Source organism: Chrysoperla carnea, assembly GCF_905475395.1.
Source record: "Chrysoperla carnea chromosome X unlocalized genomic scaffold, inChrCarn1.1 SUPER_X_unloc_86, whole genome shotgun sequence".
Classification (NCBI taxonomy): Eukaryota; Metazoa; Arthropoda; class Insecta; order Neuroptera; family Chrysopidae; genus Chrysoperla; species Chrysoperla carnea.
The window spans coordinates 5001-12500 of record NW_025408218.1 but is presented as its reverse complement, the minus strand read 5'-3'; the positions used below and the strand labels follow the sequence as shown (position 1 = coordinate 12500).

Below are 7500 nucleotides of genomic sequence, written 5' to 3'. Positions count from 1 at the left end.
CATTTTAAACATTATCATATTTTGAGTTTGAAGCACCGGGTGTAATGTCTTTAATATATATGATGGATAGTGCGTGTAAGTTAATGAGATGAATGTATATCTATGTATAACAGTGTATTAGTGGTATTACGTTCAGCAGTCTCACACATATGATATAGTATGGTATAGTATAAGTTGTTTATTTTTCATACTGTCCGTGTATCATTCAACAAAGGTGGTGTAGAGTTGTATATGGCTTGGTATGACGTTGTTGCAATTCTATGGACACTATGATATTACGGATGCACAGATAGAGGAATAACACTTATCGTATATGTATCATTTATGTATGTTGACTGTGTAATGAATACTAAATATAATAAAATAATACACTTTTTAATAGAATAACATTTGTTTCATGTTTTAGTATGATATTAAATGGTATAGAATAGGTTGTTTATTTTTCATACTGTCCGTGTATCATTCAACAAAGGTGGTGTAGAGTTGTATATGGCTTGGTATGACGTCGTTGCAATTCTATGGACACTATGATATTACGGAATAACAGAAAGAGGAATAAAACTTATTGTATATGTATCATTTATAACGTACTTTTATGTTGACAAGAATGAATGTATATCTATATGAAATAGTGTATTTTGTGGTATTATGTTCAACAGTCTTACATATATGATATAGTATGATATAGTATAATTTGTTTATTTTTCATACTCTAAGTGTATCATTCAACAAAGGTGGTGTAGAGTTGTATATGGCTTGGTATGACGTCGTTGCAATTCTATGGACACCATGATATCACGAAAAAACAGAAAGAAAAATAACAATTATCGTATATGTATCATCTATATTATTATTGTATTTTGACTATGTAATGAATGCCAAATTTAAAAATATACACTTTCTTAATAGAATAACATTTATTTTAGTATAATATAAAATGATATTGAATATGTTGTTTAATTTTCATACTGTTCGTGTATCATTCAACAAAGGTGGTGTAGGTATGTATATGGCTTGGTATGACGCTTTTGCATGTCTATGGACACCATGATATTACGAAAAAACAGAAAGAAGAATAACACTTTTCAAATATGTATCATTTATATATTTTATTAACATGAACGCAAAATATACAAAATTATATATATATATACTCAAAATATTCTGGATGGTAATCAGTTTGGTTTATTTTGATATTTAATATTGTATTTTGGTTTTTTTGCTAGTAATGTTTCGAATATGTATATGCTGTTATTATTTTTTAGGTGTACATTGTATTAAATTGTTATCAATTATTTAATGTATGTATACAAAATAATAGCAAAAACATTTTCAATTATTATATAAAAATTTTTTTTTTTACACATGCATATTTATTAATATATGAAATTTTATCTCAGTTTTAATAAATATGTATTGAAATGAATAATAATACAATCTTATATATATTGATAATAGTCTGGATGGTAATCAGTTTGGATTATTTTGATATTAAATATTGTATTATTATTTTTGTAAAAAAATTAATGAGAATTTTGTAAAAAAACCTCTATATGTATATCTTTTTATATCAATATTTAAAAAAAAATTTTTTTTTATTAAATTATTGATTATAAATAGAATAACATATAAATTTTTTTGTCAAAGCAAGTTCATGGGTTATAAGTTTTAAACTTTACACTCCCATATGAGCACACAATATTTATATAAAAATTATTTTTATAAATAATATTACATTGACTCACCTCATACCAAGCGAGAATATTAAGTGTTATTATAACGTTTTTTATTTAAAATTAACTTTTTAAATAAAATTAAAAAATAAATGACGCTTTCAATCTAGCGACGAGTATGAGAAAATGTTTGAAATATTTTAAGACCCATTTGGTGATGGTCTGACAAAAATCATAATTATTTTTTTTTTTTTTTATTCAATAATATTTATTATGAATAACATGTTATATATTTCTTTTTGTAAAAGCAAAAAAATTATATAAATGACATAATAAAATATATATTTGAAAAAAAAAAAAATTAATAATAATATATATATCTCATATGTTTTTTCTATTAATTTTAAAACAATAGAGATATAAAAAAAAAAAAATTTATATCAGTAATGGGTGAGACCATCTGATATTTAAAATGAAATTGTAATAATATTATTATATATTAATAATTATTGTATGAAAATTTTTTTTCTTATAATAAGAAAACAAAAATATCATGTATATTATTATATATTTAATATTATAAATACAAATAGTTCCCTGGTTGATCCTGCCAGTAGTCATATGCTTGTCTCAAAGATTAAGCCATGCATGTCTCAGTACAAGCCAAATTAAGGTGAAACCGCGAAAGGCTCATTATATCAGTTATGGTTCCTTAGATCGTACCCACATTTACTTGGATAACTGTGGTAATTCTAGAGCTAATACATGCAAACAGAGTTCCGACCAGAGATGGAAGGAATGCTTTTATTAGATCAAAACCAATCGGTGTAAATTTTAATTTGCATCGTTTAATTTGGTGACTCTGAATAACTTTAAGCTGATCGCACGGTCTCGTACCGGCGACGCATCTTTCAAATGTCTGCCTTATCAACTGTCGATGGTAGGTTCTGCGCCTACCATGGTTGTAACGGGTAACGGGGAATCAGGGTTCGATTCCGGAGAGGGAGCCTGAGAAACGGCTACCACATCCAAGGAAGGCAGCAGGCGCGCAAATTACCCACTCCCGGCACGGGGAGGTAGTGACGAAAAATAACGATACGGGACTCATCCGAGGCCCCGTAATCGGAATGAGTACACTTTAAATCCTTTAACGAGGATCCATTGGAGGGCAAGTCTGGTGCCAGCAGCCGCGGTAATTCCAGCTCCAATAGCGTATATTAAAGTTGTTGCGGTTAAAAAGCTCGTAGTCGAATCTGTGTCCTACACTGTTGGTTCAATGCTCGCATTGTTTAACTAGCATGTTATGTGGGACGTCCTACCGGTGGGTGGTACAGATTATGTATAAAGTATATTTTAGTGTTATTATTTATTTAATGCATTATATATATTTTTATTATGTAATTTGTCGTAAGTGTTTAACCGTTAAGAGCGGTGGCAGCCCCCAATTGCAATCCCGTCGCGGTGCTCTTAATTGAGTGTCGAGGTGGGCCGGTACGTTTACTTTGAACAAATTAGAGTGCTTAAGGCAGGCTCAAATTTTGCCTGAATATTGTGTGCATGGAATAATGGAATAGGACCTCGGTTCTATTTTGTTGGTTTTCGGAACTCCGAGGTAATGATTAATACGGACAGATGGGGGCATTCGTATTGCGACGTTAGAGGTGAAATTCTTGGATCGTCGCAAGACGGACAGAAGCGAAAGCATTTGCCAAAAATGTTTTGATTGATCAAGAACGAAAGTTAGAGGTTCGAAGGCGATCAGATACCGCCCTAGTTCTAACCATAAACGATGCCAGCTAGCGATCCGCCGAAGTTCCTCCGATGACTCGGCGGGCAGCTTCCGGGAAACCAAAGCTTTTGGGTTCCGGGGGAAGTATGGTTGCAAAGCTGAAACTTAAAGGAATTGACGGAAGGGCACCACCAGGAGTGGAGCCTGCGGCTTAATTTGACTCAACACGGGAAACCTCACCAGGCCCGGACACCGGAAGGATTGACAGATTGAGAGCTCTTTCTTGATTCGGTGGGTGGTGGTGCATGGCCGTTCTTAGTTGGTGGAGCGATTTGTCTGGTTAATTCCGATAACGAACGAGACTCTAGCCTGCTAAATAGACGTACTTTACCGGCATCTCAAGGCCCATCGGCTGTTTGTTTCCCATTTCATTCATTTTCATGTGTGTTATGTATTGTATTTATATATGCATGTATTTTTGAGATTTAACGATCAAGATTATATTTTGTATATATTGTGCTTTATGTTGCATATGTTATGGTGTATGGGTACGCAGTTTTTTGATGTGGTTTTTACTGCCGGCGTACAAATAATTCTTCTTAGAGGGACAGGCGGCATTCTAGCCGCACGAGATTGAGCAATAACAGGTCTGTGATGCCCTTAGATGTTCTGGGCCGCACGCGCGCTACACTGAAGGAATCAGCGTGTCCTCCCAGGCCGAAAGGTCCGGGTAACCCGCTGAACCTCCTTCGTGCTAGGGATTGGGGCTTGCAATTGTTCCCCATGAACGAGGAATTCCCAGTAAGCGCGAGTCATAAGCTCGCGTTGATTACGTCCCTGCCCTTTGTACACACCGCCCGTCGCTACTACCGATTGAATGATTTAGTGAGGTCTTCGGACTGGTACGCGGCAATATTTCTGATATTGCCGATGTTGCTGGGAAGATGACCAAACTTGATCATTTAGAGGAAGTAAAAGTCGTAACAAGGTTTCCGTAGGTGAACCTGCGGAAGGATCATTAACGATATATATAAAATATATTTATTTATATTTTTTGTATTGTTTTTAAATATTCCAAAAAATAAAAATATTATTGATAAGAAATATTTTTTTTAACAAAATAACATATTAATATGTAATTTTCTCAAAATATATAATAGTAATTATGTGTTAAAAGAGATTTATTTTGGTTATGATATCATATTAAAGTAATACGCCAAACTTTTTTTATACACATAATATATCTATACATATAATATAGAGAATATTATATAAATATTAATAATATATTTGTTACATATAAAATATTTTTATATTCAATATTATTATTATTATTAAACAATAATTATTAATAAAATCTATAAATAATTTCTCTTATAAAAAAGTGAAATTAAAAATAGAATATATTGAAATTATTTGTTTATATGTATATAATCTCTATTAAGAAAAATAAAATAAGATTATAATTGATATAATCTATATTTTTATTTTTCTATGTTATATAATAAAAATAAAGAAAACACAAGATAAAATTTTTTTAAAGAATAAAATTTATTTCAAATTTAAATTTCTTTATGTTTTGTCTTGATATTTCTTTTTTTTTATTAAAAGTTATTATGTTAAAAAACAAACCCATTTGTTTTGTACCATATTAATATTATATATATTTTTATGTAGAAAATAATTTATAAAAAAAAAATAAATACATTTCTATAAAATATACCAAATATTAATTATTATATCTAGCTAGCACTAACAAAAATATCAAAAATGTTATGTATATATTTATTAATACCATAATATCTTTAATTTATATATATATATATTTAAAATAAAATATATAATTTATATTCTAGAAAAATTTTTTTATTTTAAAAGAATTTATAAAGATATATAAATTAATAATTTTATTTTTTATATTAAAAATAAAGATTATTATTAATAATAATACTTACATTTAAAATTTAAAAAGATTACCCTGGACGGTGGATCACTTGGCTCGTGGGTCGATGAAGAACGCAGCTAATTGCGCGTCAACTTGTGAACTGCAGGACACATGAACATTGACATTTCGAACGCACATTGCGGTCCTTGGATACTGTTCCCGGACCACATCTGGCTGAGGGTCGTATACATTATATTAATATAATAAAAGATTATTTTACATAAAATTTTTTTTATGAAAAAGAAATTTATCAATAATTAAAAAAGAAAATTTATTTTTTCATATTTAATTAAATTGATAAATAAAATTTTTATAAAAGAAATGTAAAATTATTTATATATGAATGTTTTACGCCAAATATAAGAAAAAAATAAATATAAAATGTTTTTAATAGCATTTAAAATTTATATATTTTTTATTATTTGTCGACATTTTTAAATTAATATATCAATATTATTTTTTATCATTTATATATAATATTATAAAACTTTATGTTAATAATAATATTAATAATAAATGATATTAATAATATATTTTTAAAATATTAAATAAAGAAGAATAAACAAAAATATTATATATTAATATTTTGTTATGGAATATTTTATTTGTAATAAAATTTTCAATATACTCGAAAAAAATTAATATATATAATTATTTATTTTTTATTTTCTTCTCTTTAGATAAATATAAAAATAATATTATATAATAATATTAAAAAAATTTGAGTATGAATAATTAAGAAAATTGTTTACTTATAAAATATAACAAAAACATAATATATAAAAAAAATTTTTGTTTTAATACTTCTAAAAACTTTTACGACCTCAGAGTAGGTGAGATTACCCGCTGAATTTAAGCATATTATTAAGCGGAGGAAAAGAAACTAACTAGGATTCCCTTAGTAGCGGCGAGCGAACAGGGATAAGCCCAGCACTGAACCCCGTGGCTGATAAACAGACACTTGGGGAATGTAGTGTTTAGGAAGATTCAATATAAACCTATTGTTATATAATACATCCAAGTCCATCTTGAATGGGGCCATATACCCATAGAGGGTGCCAGGCCCGTAGTGATTATTATTGATGATAGGTGAATCTTTCCTTAGAGTCGGGTTGCTTGAGAGTGCAGCTCTAAGTGGGTGGTAAACTCCATCTAAGGCTAAATATTACCACGAGACCGATAGCGAACAAGTACCGTGAGGGAAAGTTGAAAAGAACTTTGAAGAGAGAGTTAAAGAGTACGTAAAACCGTTCAGGGGTAAACCTGAGAAACCCGAAAGGTCGAAAGATGAGATTCATTTACTTTTTATCGTTAATCAACCAATTTGTACTAGCATGTGACAAAAATTTTTATTAGGAATTTATTTTTAGTAAAAATATATGCACTGCTGTATATTGTTAATTGTATGATAACGAGGTATGCACTTCTCATCTTGTAGGACGTTGCGACCCATTAAATATTAATCTATAGGCATTGGTGCGTTGATTAATGTACAATATTATTTTTTGATAATATTTTGTGTATGTTAAACGCCTATGTTTCTTGATTAATTGTTTGATGGTATTAATTATAAATTGATATTGAGTCGCGTTATTAACGCGTTCAGATCCACCACGAGTATAAATAGGTTTTTTTATTAAAACATATTATATATACGGATTTTATGCCGTTATATGATACTATTTAACTGTCAGTAGGTGTATGATAATGAACTGGCTCATTTTTTTTTATTAAAAATTTATCTGTCAGCGACGATATAGCTTTGGGTACTTTCAGGACCCGTCTTGAAACACGGACCAAGGAGTCTAGCATGTACGCAAGTCATTGGGAATAAAATATTTTTTCATCGAAATATTTATAAATTTTATGAAACCCAAAGGCACAATGAAAGTAAATATTATTTATATTTTTTTATAAATGATAAAAGGAGGATATATTTATATTATGTATTAAATATCGCACTCCTAGGGCGTCTTATATTATTATAATTTAGTTTTCGGATTATATTATAATAGAGGCGCACCTAGAGCGTACACGCTGGGACCCGAAAGATGGTGAACTATGCCTGGTCAGGATGAAGTCAGGGGAAACCCTGATGGAGGTCCGTAGCGATTCTGACGTGCAAATCGATCGTCGGAACTGGGTATAGGGGC

The 7500-nt window shown here is 29.6% G+C and overlaps 3 non-coding genes across 3 annotated transcripts in view; all 3 read left to right on the top strand.

Moving 5' to 3' along the window:
- The first annotated feature begins 2267 nt into the window (after positions 1-2267).
- LOC123304736 lies at positions 2268-4423 on the top strand. The gene has a single exon (XR_006536725.1). It is a non-coding gene; the product is annotated as a small subunit ribosomal RNA (ribosomal RNA).
- A 953-nt stretch (positions 4424-5376) lies between these two features.
- LOC123304731 lies at positions 5377-5531 on the top strand. Its single transcript, XR_006536721.1, has one exon. It is a non-coding gene; the product is annotated as a 5.8S ribosomal RNA (ribosomal RNA).
- Positions 5532-6166: 635 nt separating this feature from the next.
- Positions 6167-7500, top strand: part of LOC123304732 — a 4577-nt gene continuing 3243 nt past the window's right edge. Inside the window, exon 1 of the ribosomal RNA XR_006536722.1 lies at positions 6167-7500. This exon is cut by the window's right edge and continues 3243 nt beyond it. This is a non-coding gene — a ribosomal RNA (large subunit ribosomal RNA).